Here is a 14789-nt window from a genome sequence, read left to right as displayed (position 1 = left end):
AAACGTACCTTTTACAAAGCTGTTAATAACCCACAGACGGCAAATGTGTCTAAACTTGCTTGCTGATCCAGCACCAACTTGCCAAAGTATTAACAGATATAACTAGACATATCTGCTATTTTTTTTATTTCTTTGTTTTATAGTTGTATATAGTTTTGTCTCTGACCTTTTTAGAGACTGTAAAATGTTCTGAGCATTGCTAATGGACAATGGGTGGGAATATTTGAAATGTTTTTGTAATCATAGCAAAAAAGGCATGTCAAACTCTTACCCAAAAGGGGTACGTCAAACAGCAATACACTGATAGTCATAAACTATATACTGTACAGTGGTGCTAAGAAGAGAAAATTTTTGACTAAGTCCAACATTGTTCCACTTTAGAATAAGGACTCATTTTTTTTGGTCGTCAGCTTCCCTATTTGTAAAATGGATGCATTTCACAAACCAACCTAATCTTATCCACATACACAATTGTTTGTGGTAAACAAAAATTGTCTCTTTATATGCGCTTCACGCTACAAAACTGGAGCCACACATGACTTTCTCAGGCCTGTTACAGACAGGCCAAAATAAAGCTGCTTCGAGTCACTTTGGAGGTATGGTATTTCAATGATGCATGAGTCCTAAGAGTCCAAAAGCCACACCAAAGCTGCACTCAAGTCCTTAGGACTGGAGCGTGGCTTTGGTGCGGCTTTTGGACTCTTAGGATGCATGCATCATTGAAATACCATACTACCTCCAAAGTGACTCGAAGCAGCTTTATTTTGGCCTGTCTGTAACAGGCCTTAGTCTCCATTAAATTGCTAGCTGTCTTTTAGGGTTAGCAAGAAAAACAACAATAGCATGACATTTAAACCAAGGTTGTACTTGGGAGATTACCCACAGGTCTCCCCCTTCTCAATTAGACTGGATCCCATGTGGGAAAACAAGGGTAGCTAAATGCTAATGGGCTCCTTCACACTTTGGGGGAGTTGGTTGTGAAGCTGTCAAGGAACCCAGCCCACAACAGAGGCTGAAATAAGTCAGAGGCAGGAGCACAAGGGTAGTAAGACCCATGTGGACAAGAGGGAAGACAAGCAAACAGCTCAGAATAAGAAGTTTCTGGCACTACTTCCAAGTTGTGGCAGGAACTGGAATCCAGAATTCTGCCCACTAAATGTGTCAAGTAATAATTCTCTGCAGAGGCTTCCCAACCCAAACAGCTCTGAAGCTCTTTGCATGCTCACATACAACCATACGACACCCTTGAAGCAGCTCACCAGGCATTGACACTCGCCTATTCATATTGCTCCTCATTAAATTTATATCCTGTCTTAGCGCAACGGCTCTAGGCCACTTGCAGTCACAAAAATCACATCTTACAAAGTCATAAAACTCTCGATAAAACAGTAAATAATTACCATAAAAGCCAAAATAGAAACCAGCGCCTTAAAACAAACCAGGATAAAAGAGGTCAGATAAAGCTGATTCACAATTTGGAAACGCTCGGCTAAATAAGAACACTTTACGCCTACGCATACACAATTTGTCAGGGAGCCCTGCTCATATTTGATGCTCCCTATAATGCATCGCAGGAGCCAGTGTGTTGTAGTGGTTTGGGTGTTGGACTAGGAGGCTGGAGACCAGGGTTCAAATCCTCTCTCAGCCATGGAAACTCACTGGAGACCCTGGGCAAGTCACATTCTCTCAGCTCAGAGGAAGGCAGTGGCAACCCCCTCCCCCTGAAGAAATTCCTGTGATACATTCACTTTACGGTTGCCATAAGTCAGAAATGACTCGAACAACAACAGATAACACATCACATCAAACTAGATGACAAACCTGATTATCAGCTATATTTAATGCCAACTCCAATCTACATTCCTCTTCAAATGTATCAACCTAATCTCATATTGTTTCACACAGTGTTTATTTCTCATCTTATTTCAGCATCACTTTTTGCATTCCTAATTTCATAGTTTAAAACATGGTCGAATGTAATGTTTCCCTTCCACTCTTTGACTGTATGGTCATATGCAGAATGTCCGTGCTAATCTAGCAAAAAGAAGCACAAGAATTATTGCTTCTCTGAGGTTGTTTACGTTCTAATGGCCTCAGGCACTACTTCCTCATCATTAAATGGAAGCCGAATTAAAAGAGATTACACATAAGCATTCATTATATTTTCATTAGTTTTGGTATTGGTGATGGAAGTAGTACTGGTGACATTGCACCTCAGATTTATTAAACATTGTATACAGATTATAAACAAGATGGCCTTGCCCTCAGACCTGGAATTCCAAAAGAATAACACAAAGGGATAAAAGGATGGTGAGGGAAAAGGGAAGCAAGCACACGTGCATCAAATATTTGAAATTTCATCATTCTTATAACTACAGACTTGAACGGTAACAATTCAGAGACGTCTCAGCCTAGCAGAAGGTCTGCCACTTCAGCTTTTCATATGCTGCAGCCAGGCAGAATGGCAAACTACAGTGCCTATCCCATGGCCAATCTTCCCATAATGTTTATTAATAAATAATTTCCATTCAGCGAAATTAATTAAAAGTTTCCTCCTTCTGGCTTCGGCATGCTCTATTTTTTCCTCATGAACACTGGCCAAGGGAGGGGACGTATTAATGACAATTGCTGCATAGTTGCTTCCTGAATATAATTTCTTATGTGCTCCAGCATCTGTTGTTGTTGTTTTCAGGTGGAAGAGAGCATTAATTACTAATCTTCTTTCATTATTTTTCTTTTGTTTTGACTTTTAGCAAAATAGGACTATTTCAATCATAATTGTAATAATAAGAGAAAACATCCCTGCCTCCTAGGAACATAAACGGACTTTGCAGCAAATCAGAAAGACCATTGAAGGAACAGTGGAAAAGACTGTTTTGTCACTAATCAGTTTTCCTGCCCAGTTGGGAGCAGTAAAATAAAATGAACTTGCAAACAGGAAGTTTTTAATTAAAGGCAAAGGAGGGCTTAAGAACCTTTGCCAACTGTATTAGATAGGCTGGTGGTGCAATTTAAATATTATTGCACACACATTCCTACATATCACTACAAATAAAATCTAGGGGGAAAAATCAGACTAGAAAATGGGAAGACGATACATAACATGATGGGAGCAACAGGAAAACAAGTCAAATAAGTAAACTAAAGCAAAATGGCAGTTTCCAGAAAGGACTGGTAATAAGGAACACAAGGCTATCCAGACAGTGCAAAGGCTTATACTTCAGGCAGATAAAAAGTACAGACGTCCATATACATGCTGATACATAAGCCAAGCCTTTAATTCAGAATCCATATTAGTGGAGTCTGAAAAAGGGTTTACAGTAGTAGTAGTGGTAATAATAATATTAATAAAAATGTTATTTCTTTCCCACCCCTCCTCAAGGCACCCCATTTCCCCCCCTCCATTCCTTCTTCACGCATAAGCAAGGGATGCAAGTCTCAAGACTGTGAAAACGGAGGGAGGACTGTACAATACTATAAAACCATTAAAATACACGCATACTATATTTTATATTATGCTATATACAAGCTGCCACAAACTTCATCCACATGAGTGCAGAATATTTTGCCAGCAAAACCTGACACAAATCTACTGGTAAATGTTGAGGTGGTCACACCAAAGACTTGAGTATCCAATAGTTGCAGTAATTATATCAGGTTGCACTAGGGTTGCTATGTGAAATAAGGGAAGGGGCTCCTCTCCATTTAAAGTTTATGTAGAAAAAGTAATTCAGCAGGTGTTGCTCATCTACACATACATTAAAGGGACAGGAGATGAGTCTATTATTTCATTTGGCAACCCTAGGCCACAAATGACTCAGAAAGCCTCCTTTTTTTGGTTTATAACTGCAAATGCCCATGCTAGCTGGAGGATTCTGGGAGCTGTTGTCCAAAAATAACTTTTCCAAGCTCAGCTAGAGAGAATGCAGGTTCTACCCCAAGGCAGCTGCCTCCTTCCCTCACACTACTCTGTTAGCCTCTACTAATGTTGGTTTTGTTGTCCCTCAGGTGTTTTGTGATCAGAGCTGGCCCATAGATTTCTAATGGGATGTAAAGAATTTCCTCTTGGTTCAGAGAGTAGAGTGCAAAAATGTAATATATAAAGAAGCTCACATAAGGCAGCACTTTGGGAAACACACATTTCTCTAACTTTTGACAAAAGATTATTGATGCAGTTGTGTATTACTGAGCCAGCTGGGCTGCCATTGTTGATCCTGCCTGGAGCCACTTGAGAACAAGACTTGATCCTGAGGTGGGGATGGGTCTACAAGTGTGATCCCGGCTGGAAGAGAGGAGGTTAAGCCACATCCCCTGTGCCTGTTTGCTGAGAAGACAGTAATTTCCGCAATCACAGAAGTGTTTCTATTCCTGGGAGTGCAATCAGAAGCCGGCGCTCTGCCCAGCTCATCAGGGCCTGTACAAGCAAACACTCTGCTCCTGTCACCCGACCACCGACGGGAAGAAGAAGAAGGGGGACTACGCCTTCTTACAGGACCAAGAAGAGGTAATGTGAATGGATGCACAGAGGTCAGCACTGATTCAAGTGCCACCTCTTTCATGGACTTCCAGTATAGCTCTGGCAGAGCTGCTTTCTCACAGATGATTTGCCCTACCTGTAAAATGGGAATAATAAGGATGAAGATGAAATTCCTCATAGACTTGTTGGTGAGCAGGATAAGAGATTGGAGAGGTCTTTTGAAATCTGACAGATGCTTCCTAAATGAACAGGGGTTAGTAAACAAATGCAATCACATTCAGAAATTCATGCTCTTCATGAGTATACTACGCTGTTTCCCTAAACTCTCAACTCTCATTCACGTCTTACAAAATGTGAAAAGTGAAGAGCAACAAAGGTGTGGTTATAGTGAAGGATGAGGAGATATGGAGCCGAAGTATCTACAGTACTAAGTCATAATATTCACTGGGAGATCTCTGAGCAAATCCTATCTCAATGGGTTCTTTTGAGAGTAAGAATCAGAGTGGAGGAGAACCTGATACACCACCCTTAGTTTCTCAGGGGAAGGACAGGATAAAAATGCAACCAAAAAGAATAAAAATAAATTCTCATAGGGAAGTCACTTCTGTTGTAGGAATTAACCTGACAGCAGGAATTGCAGTGACAGGCAAAACATCCCATAGAATGTGCAGAATCTCAGTCCTTAAACAAACCAGATGGAAGCACATGCATGCAGCTCTCTACATCTGCACTACATCACAGGGAGAAGCCATGATCCATCTCTTTTGTGTAGATCTCACATCCTTCCAAGACCACAAGAGGCTTTCCTAATTCTCAGCCCCCACATTTTTCAAAGGCTCCGGCATCACCCTATCCTCCGCTCTCTCTCAAGGAGCTTTTCCTTCTCTTTTTTTCTCTTCCTCGTCTTTCCCTCGCTTTGGTTCCTGCTGGAGTTATTGATTTTCCTGCCTTTTCTTTCTCTCCCCTCGGGGCCCCGAGTCGTGCTGCGTTTTTGTCCTTTTTCTCGCTTTTTATTTCCTGCGCGCGTCTCAGTTGGAGGAACACAGAAACGAACATGGCCCCTGGGTGTTTGACATTGCTGGTTGTATATGCCACACACTGGGGCAAATGGCCTCTGTGTGCCCTGGCCAGACAGACAGCATTGCCTTACCTGGAACTGAAAGAAACTGGGTGGGCTGGAAGGAGAAGCTACTGGGGCCAAAAGTCATTCTCTTCCTTTGCTGCCAAAGGAGGTGAGGTGGGCAGCTGTTTATTTATTTGTGTATTTAAGGGATTTCTGTATTGCCTCCCAGCCCACAAGGGCTTCCAAGGCAATGAAAAAACAAAAATAAAACAGTAAAAATATTTTTTTAAAACACATTAACATACTCTTTCAAATCCCCTAAAATCAGTCTAAAGACAATCCCAGAATCGTTCTGAAACAGTTAAAACAGCAATTTCAAAAACTGAATGGCATGCAGAACAGTAGTGCTTTGGCTGCCCAACAGAAGATTAAACAGATGGGGCCAACCTAACTCCGAGCCTGTACAGACAGGCTAAAATAAAGCTGCTTCGAGTCACTTTTGAGATATGCTGTTTAAATGATACATGCGTCCTAAGAGGCCGGAAGCTACGCCAAAGCCACACTTCAGTCCTAAGGACTGGACCACAGCTTTGGTGCAGCTTCTGGCCTCTTAAGATGTGTGTGTCATTTCAACAGCATACCTCCAAAGTGACCCGAAGCAGCTTTATTTTGGCCTGTCCTTAGGTAGGAAGTTCCAATCCAGGCACTGCTACAGAGAAAGCCCTGGTTCCAGGAGCAGTATTGCTGCTGGATCTAAGAGCACCCCCAAGCTACAAACTTGATCTGTCTGAGGGAGAGCAACCCCATCCAGAACAGGCTGTGATTTCAAACCCAAGTTGGTCTTCCTACTGACCAGCAGCTTTTATGTCTTGTCTGGATTAAGCCTCAGTCTATTCACCAACATCCAGTCCTTTACTTCACCCAGACAATTCAATGCTACCACCACCTCCTTGGGAAAGAGCTGGGCATCACAGCCATATTTATATTTGGGGTAGCTTAAATGCCCAGTATCCCCTAATCTAGATCTTCTGTATTATGGGGATTCCTTCTACTTGCCTCTAGACTGGGGGCTGTGGAGGTAGGAACCCTTTGTGCAGGACCCAGGAGTAGCTGGGATAGAGTAGGCACACTTGTTTGACAGACCTCTATAAAATTTTTAGCCTGACACGCAACACAGGTCATGCTTGGGTATGTAATGAGGCAAATACTTAATGGCATGGAGGTGCCAGGGTCATATATACTGACAAAGACTTCGATGAGAAGATCTGAATCTCACATCTTTGTTACACATTGTACTTTAGACCAGAGATTGAACTGCACCTGATTCTGTTGTGGCAAATCCACTTAAAAAAAGATGTCTAAACCATTAGGAAGAACCACTTAGGTAAGCTGTTTGGCTGATAGGCAGCTTTAGCAGGGCAGACATAGGTTTAGGATTGCTAAATCAAAAAGGCATGGAAAAAGGCATCTGTGGCATATGTCAAATCATCCCTTGACATCTCTGGCCATCCCTTGGCATGGCTGATGAAGCCTGCTCAGGACACAGCAGTGTGGAAGACATCCTTCCCTCAGCCCTTGGGTCCTTATATTGTAGTTCAAAGATGTCCTGGTTGGGGTGCGGGGCAAGGCAAAGAGTTATGTGTGGACCTTAACTGGCTGCCAAGGATGCCAGCGAGGTGTGATGTAGAAGTCTTATTGCTACATAGGAGGGAGCAAGACCAAAGCTCAGAAAAGTTACTTTTCGGACTACAACCTGCAGAATTTTCCAGCCATGCAAAGTCAGTCAATGACCATGCTGGCTGGAGGTTCTGGCACTACAATTTGATGGACGACAAGTCCATTAAAGTAATTTTTTCAAGCTTTGGAAAAGATGTAGTTTTCTCTGTGTTTTTGGGAGAGATGAGTTAATACCATTTTGGTATTTCTCCCAACTCTATGATTCTCTTAGCAAGGTAGATGGAGGGGAGGGACCAAAAAAAGTTATCTGGATCAGATCCCAAACCCACCAGTATCCTTTTTCCTTCAGTAGCCTGCCAGATGTTAGTACCAAAAGAAGCATTCTCCATGTTTGTCCACCCAGGCAGTAGATACTGAGAGGTACACTGCTTTTGACTATGGTGGTTCCACTGAGCCTTTGTGACTCACTGACACTGACAGAGCCATATCATCTAACAAAGTATTATTTGTTTAGTCCCTTCCCATTAAAGCCATCTAAGCTCCTTGCCAACTTATCTTACAACATGGAAACCCACCAACTAATTCTGCATTGCATGAAGGAGAAGGGCTCTTCTTTTTGTATTTCCTGAGTCCACAGCCAGTCATTTTAATTTGGTGACACCCTCCCCAAGTGCTAGTACTATGTCTGTGCAAAAAGAACTTCCCTATATCCACTTCCTCTACACTATGCATAATTGCATAAAAGCTCCATTATGTCGTTTCCTCACTTCTTCCCCAAACTAAAAGCCCCCAGTGGTTTATGTTTAGAGTTTCAAGGCTCTCCAATTTGGGGGGAGAAGGATAGAAAGGCTAGATTCATCAGACCCTGCTTCCCTTCGCAGACACAGTACATCGATGAGAGACACATGCCTCAGAGAGGTTTAATCAAAGTCGGCAGGTTTCATTTCCACCTGCCAGCCGCCTGAGGAACGAAATCCCCCTGGATCATGTCTGGTTTGGGGGGAGGGAGGAAAAAGAGGGGGGCCAGGACAGGCTGCAAGGGAAAAGAACTTTTGTGGGATGGGGAGTAGTATTATTAACCGAGAGGAACCAGTCATCAGATTCTCTGGGCCAGTGGGGAGATGAGGGGTTCCAGGATTTTGTACGTCAATTTCATGCCTCCCACATACCCTTAATCCCATCAAGTGACGCTCACAGCCTCTTCTCTGCCTGTAATTAATTTGGAAACCACACGCGTGCATACACACTCACACCCTCAAGACTTGAGCACAGAGAATTTCTGTCTCCTGATACCTCATAATCTCAGTTTGCTACTTTTCCTATCACCACCCCCAATTTGGGGCTTTCTCCTCCTTGTCCTACCCCTTTATCCAGCCGTACATACCTCACCTATGCTAGCCACCCATTTAATCTTGAGCCAAGGCTTAGCTGTGGCCACTCCATTAAGGCTCAGTCCTGGTATGTGCAGAGATGCAACAAAGCATGTACAAAGTGCATTTTACTTACACAATGTATGATTAGGCTGCTCTGACTCAGGATCTGACTTATAGAGAGGGAGGATTGAACCTCTGTGCCTCTCATTAAAAAAAAAATTTCTGCCTGTGCTAATTCATTTCTAGTACGTGAGATGTTTGTGGTCCAAGACAGCCTATAGGGAACACTCTCATGAGGTGGAATTCACACTCTAGATCAGCCATGGTTGCATTTGAACCTTGTGATTTCTTAGTGCAAAGAGAAGGGCAACATTCTGTGCATGTTTGTGTTGCTCTTTGGGACCTCTCTTGAGAGGTTCAGACTTAACCTGAACCTCCCCTGCATCTGCCTGTACCCCCCCCCATCACCTTCAACAGCCTCAATCCACAGCCTCTTGCCTCCTAGCACCCAATGGAGGTGGATCCCTGCCTGAGCCACTGCTTCCAGAGTCCCTTTCATCCCCTACCCTCCATTGGCAAGCCTTCCTTTCCCAGCTGTTTTGGTGTGTGCACAGATTTTGTGCAAGACTGCCAAGCACTCTGGCTTCACACTGGATTGCCACCTCCCCTCCCTGCTTCCTGGAACCTGGACAAGAGGGCACTTTTGCTAGAACAGCTGTGCCTGGCAGTTCTTGAAAGTGCCCCCCCCCCCCAACTGCCTTCAAGCTCTCTGCTCTTCACTGGAACAAGGGGGAACCTTTCCATAAGCACCCATTAGTGGTTTGTTCTAGTAACTGGAGAGGATCTGGCGGAAAGAGGTAGATGGGTCGGCAATTATTCCAGATTCCAGAATCCTCTGGGTTTTTTTCAGAGAAGAACAGGTGGGGGCTGATGGCAGCAGAGAGATAAATGAGGCAGTGGGTAAAAAGGCACACCAACAGCATGTATGGGGTGTGTATGTGTGTGTGTGGGAAACAGGGCTGATGATGAAAAGCTGAGAAAAGCATTGCCAGAAAAGACCTGTAGGTTTGGTTGAAGAAAGACATCAGTATGCAGCACCTTGGTTTTTCTGCAAAGGCGGTAGGCAGAGCTTGTTGAAAGTGGCCGTTGTCTCTGCCACAGCATTTTTTTTTCTCTCTGAATGGCTGTATCTGTATCCTGGAAAAAGTATGTTCAAGCAAAAGGTATTGTTGTAACATCTGAGGTACAGCATACATGGGGAAAAGAACAGATGCAGCCTAGGACTAGACGCAGAAAGATCCCTCATGTTAACTCCTGGCGTGGGGAGACGAATGTTTCAGCCAGGCAAGGTTTTTGCTGGACTGTGAGTGTGTCTGTGACAAACTGTATAGTACCGATATACGGGAGCCATGTTCTTACAGGTGGGATGAGTGCACAAAATTAATATTGATAGCTACCATTAGATAATCCATTGACAGGGGAAGAGAATTAATCACCTTCCCCTACCCTAGAGTTAATCTGAGTACCAAAAGACAAGCACTTTAACTGCAGTATAAAGCAAGAGAGTAAAATGGTATTTTTGGTACAATGTATGAAAAACAGGGCAAAAAATATTGGGAAATATATATTTTAAGCACATGCTACTCTTAAGTACATTGGTGGCAGTTCGATATCATATGGGGTACAAAAGTGTAGGTTGGAGAGTTGTGAACCTCAAAGAGAGAATGCATGAGTGCCTTATACTGAATCAGGCTATCCTGGATCAGGCCTTATACTGGTGTTGTCTAATGGCTAGGCTATGTTGGCCAATAGCAGCTTCCCAAGGTTTCCAAAAAGGTTTTTTCCATTCCTATTTGGAGATGCTACAGATTGAATCTGGGACCTTCTGCAGGCAGAACACTTGTTCTCCTGTTGAACTATAGCCCTTCCTTGAGCTTAATGACTAGTAAGCGGTTTAAAAAACAAAACAAAACACAGACTTGGAGAATGTGAAAGGAGGTAGATATCAACAGCTGGTGCAGTGTGACAGCTCCTATTCTACAAGAAAGACAGATGTTCTACATTATGGGTGGGCAGATGCTGTTGAACTGAAACTCCAAGCCCTAGCCAGAATGGCCATTAGTGAGAAATATCAGGGATTTCTGTCCAAAAACATCTAGAAGGGTCATACTTTGGTATTCTCATTCTAGGTAAGAGTGTGCTTGTAATAGTGCATCTGAGTTACATCAGGTAATTGGGCATGCATACAATGTAAGTGTTATGAGAACATCACTGTAGTGTCCACTGACTGTTAATACAGTGGCATAAGCCATAAACTGGTGGGAATATCCTTCCAGCCTGAGAAAAAATGATGTAGGGATAGGCAGACAGGCTAGATAACTATGTGTCATCATAGTGATGTCAGTGCAGAAAGCATTGGTTGACCACATATTTCTACACAAATACCTGAGAGCATCCTGAAAGCATATACTTGCAGTCTCCATATACAAGGGAATAGATAGAATGGTAACATGCTGTAGGGCAGGGGTAGGCAACCTGCGGCCCGTGGGCCGGATGCGACCCGGCAAGGCCTTGGGACCGGCCCCAGCCCGGTCCTGCCGCCGATTGCCGCCGGGGCCTTTGGGGGACAATTGTCTATAGAAGCCTCAGAAACATGCATTTATATTAACATTTTTTTAAAAATCAGCAAATTTTTTCGCGTGTCCTCCATTTTTTGTCTTCCATTTGAAAATTTTGTCCTACATTTGTCCTGGTTTATTTATATATTTAATTTTTTAAAATTTTTTAAATTATTTATTTTTTGGCTTCGGCCCCCCCAGTTGTCTGAGGGACAGCAACCTGGCCCCCGGCTCAAAAAGGTTGCCTACCCCTGCTGTAGGGAGTGTAGCTCTTGCACAAGGGAACACTGTCAAATCAAGAATCTAAAATCTCCTAGTGACCACAGGAAAAGATATTGAGATACAGACCAAAGTCCTGCTCACAAAAGCAGTTATCTTTCAAGTATATGGTAAGCATAGGGAAATGTGCATAGCAACCTCTGGCCATTGTACACATTCCCCAGACATTATGGAGAATATTTATTTATTTATTTAGATTCATTTAAATAATTGGTATTCCAGTTTTCTCCCAGAGCTGAAAGACTATTTGAGAGTTACACATATTAACTGCCCAGTGTACAATGGGGAACTGTGTACACTGGCCAGTTACCATAATATGTGCAACTGTCAGAATGATGGTAAAAAACATGGGCTTTTTATACTTGACCAGTGACTGTGCATATATTCCAATAGAGAATGTGTAGTGACTGATCCACAAGTGCAAGACTCTGTTTATGCAGTTAAGTCGCACACAAACCCCAACTTAATTTGGATACATGGCACATTGCTTGGGCAATGTGCAAACTCCCTTGTTCATGCTATTCATTTGAATCCATTCTCCATAGTGTTTAAGTGAGTTAGCACAGTGGCAAATGCTCATGCACAGTCTCCATTTGACTCACATTAAGCAGAAGGCATAGGTATATTATTAATTAAAAGTGTACCACAAAAATGTCCAAGCAAAATACTGATACAGATACAATGAAAGGACTGTTTTTTATTATTTTAGGACAGATGGGTCTGCTGTGTAAACTTGTAGCCACAGCCAAATGGCCTACTAGGGAGAAACATGGAAATACAGTACAGGTGGAAGGAAGACTGGTGTTGCCACAGACCAGTCTATGTTTCGCAGCTCCCACTGTCTGTATTCAGAGCTCTATGTTGCACAGCCACTAGGTTATGTGCCCTTCTTAGACAAGTTCACCTTTCTACTACTGGTAGTAGTACCATTCCCTATTTCTTTTGGTAATGCCACCAGTGCTTACTTAAATCTATGCAGCACAATTTGCTGTGTGCCTGAAAATCTCTCATTGACCACACCCAAACCAGTTAATCTGTTGCTAGGAGGCTCCTCCATCAGCCAACACTTCTTCAGGGGAGAAAATGTACAACCAGCAAGAAAAATCCACATGTGATAGGGAAAGAAAGTAATTCTTGACATCTGTGTATTTGGAGGGACAGTCAGGGAACATACACAGGGGTTCTTTCTTTGGTGGGACAGAAAGTGGCCTGCATACAAAATAAGAACTTTGACAGAGGTCTAAGAGGGCAGATGTGCTCAACCATCTTTCCCTTCCCCTTCCTCTCTGCAGATCTTCATTATCACCGCGTTGTTGCAAATGAAGAACTGAGGCTGAAATGTATTTGCCCAAGGCCAGCAGGGAGTTGTTCATGGGTGAGCTGAATGGTGATGGTGGTGGTGGTGGTGGCGCAAACCCATTTTTTCAGGGTTCTGTGGCCAATTCCTGCATGCTAAGCAGTGGAAGCAATCAGCAAGTGAGCAATTCAGTTAGAGGCATCTTGTTGTAGGGGAGGTACATCCACTAAAACAGCCACACATGCAGTATGTGTGTGTGTGTGTGTGTGCATGCACGCACACACACACAGCCTGAAAAAGACAGCTATTGATATTGGACATAACTCATGCCAGAAGAGTCAACCAAGCAACGCACACAGTTAAGAGAGGAAGGAATCTGTGAAAGAGACAACCAGAGAGCAAAGACAGCTGCTGGTCCACACACAGTCAGAGGGAAGACAACCAGCCATGTGCACAAAGGGGAGAAAGGGAGCCTGTTGACATAGGCACACACAGCAGGGCAGATTCCGCCCCTACTTCACCCACACAAAGTCAGTAAGGGAAGACAGTCAGCCACTGGTGCACCCAAAGTAGCAGTCAGGAGAATTACATGACACACATGCATGGTCCGAAAAGAGCAGCCAACGATAGATGCAAAGCTCTTTCAAGGGCACCCTTCCTTTATAAGAAGCTCACACTCTCACATTTGAACACCCAGCCACCCCCCCCCCCCCGCAGAGGAAAAGCCTGCAGACACATGAGAAAGAAGCACGCTCACAGGCACGACGTGGCCAGCAACGTGGATTCCCAAGCGTGCATGTTCACAGACAAAGATACACTCAGAGGTCATAGTCACCATCAGGCTGGGCCATACCAGAGATCCATCTTAACCTAGTTTCCAGAATCAGGCAAGGAAAATCTCACTTCGGCCCGCAGAGCCGCAGAGCCCCCCATCTGGCCCCATTTCCAATCCTAGGAGAAAGGGGGCAGAAACATCTTTGTGATCGGCAGCCATGGACTGACCCTGGAATTGCATAGAAGGCAAGCTGGGCAGCCAACATTTTACCTTCAAAATGTACCAAAGCACCCACTAACCTGAGAAACCAAGTTGAAGAAGAGATTAGAATAGAAAGTGCTCACACATCCTTTAGAAAAAGCCTGCATCTTCATTGGGATTCCTCACACCCCACTCTAAAAGCACAATTTTCAAAGGAAACCACACTGGCAGTTATGACAGGATATTGTTCTCTGCCTTGTCCTCAGATTTACAGATACCTTTGGCACCAGGCTACCTCCCCTCCCCACCTTTCTTGGCTGTTTTCAGTCTTACTCTGTTCTCAGTCATACCCTTTAAGAATCTCCCCTTTTAAAGAAAGAGAGAGAAAGACCAGCTTGAACCCCTTATCCTATGCAAAGTCTTGTGACAATGGGTTCCACAGGTCATTCAGATTGTGTGAAGGCAGAAAAGAAGAACTTTTTAACAAAAGGATATCCAGAAAATAGCAGGTGACAATGAAGTAGAGGGAAAGGCACACTGAATGAAATACATGCATACACCAGCCACAAAGGGGTGGTGTTTCTTCATTCATAAACCCCCAGAATGTCGTGAAATGGTTCCCATCTTTCTGCCTTTGATACAGCACCTGCTGCATAGCTGTTCTCTGAGTACACTCTGTCTACAAGCACCAAAGTCATGGTCATCTTAACCTGCCACCTGCACACCATCTTGCCTTTCCTTTCCTCTTTGATTTATTCTCACTGGGCATGCAAGAGGTAGCAGGATCCTTGTCACCATCCTTCAGCTAATCCTTCTACCTTCTTCCTTGCAAAGGGGCCATAGCTTTGGTGGAGCATATGCTCTTCACAAAGCATTTGTGTTGCTAGGTCCCCTCCTGGGCATCTTCAGTTAAGAGTGAGGCAAGGAGGCCAATGGCCCAGAAAACCTCTGCTGAAGATCTCAGAGAGTAGATAGACCTGGTGTAAAGTCATATATGGTATCCCACCCCCTCTTTTATTATTATTATTA

At 43.7% G+C, this 14789-nt stretch overlaps 1 protein-coding gene across 1 annotated transcript in view; it reads right to left on the bottom strand.

The window, feature by feature from the left end:
* Window positions 1–13712, bottom strand: part of GRIN2D (glutamate ionotropic receptor NMDA type subunit 2D) — a 50603-nt gene extending 36891 nt beyond the window's left edge. The window contains exon 1 of the mRNA XM_042476638.1: window positions 13638–13712. The gene's annotated coding sequence lies outside the window, so the exon portion shown is untranslated. The remainder of the gene's footprint in view (window positions 1–13637) is intronic.
* Between the last annotated feature and the right edge of the window lie 1077 nt (window positions 13713–14789).

Source organism: Sceloporus undulatus, chromosome 6 (genome assembly GCF_019175285.1).
Source record: "Sceloporus undulatus isolate JIND9_A2432 ecotype Alabama chromosome 6, SceUnd_v1.1, whole genome shotgun sequence".
Lineage (NCBI taxonomy): Eukaryota > Metazoa > Chordata > Lepidosauria > Squamata > Phrynosomatidae > Sceloporus > Sceloporus undulatus.
Note: the sequence above shows the minus strand (reverse complement) of the source record. Positions and strands in the feature narration are given on the sequence as shown.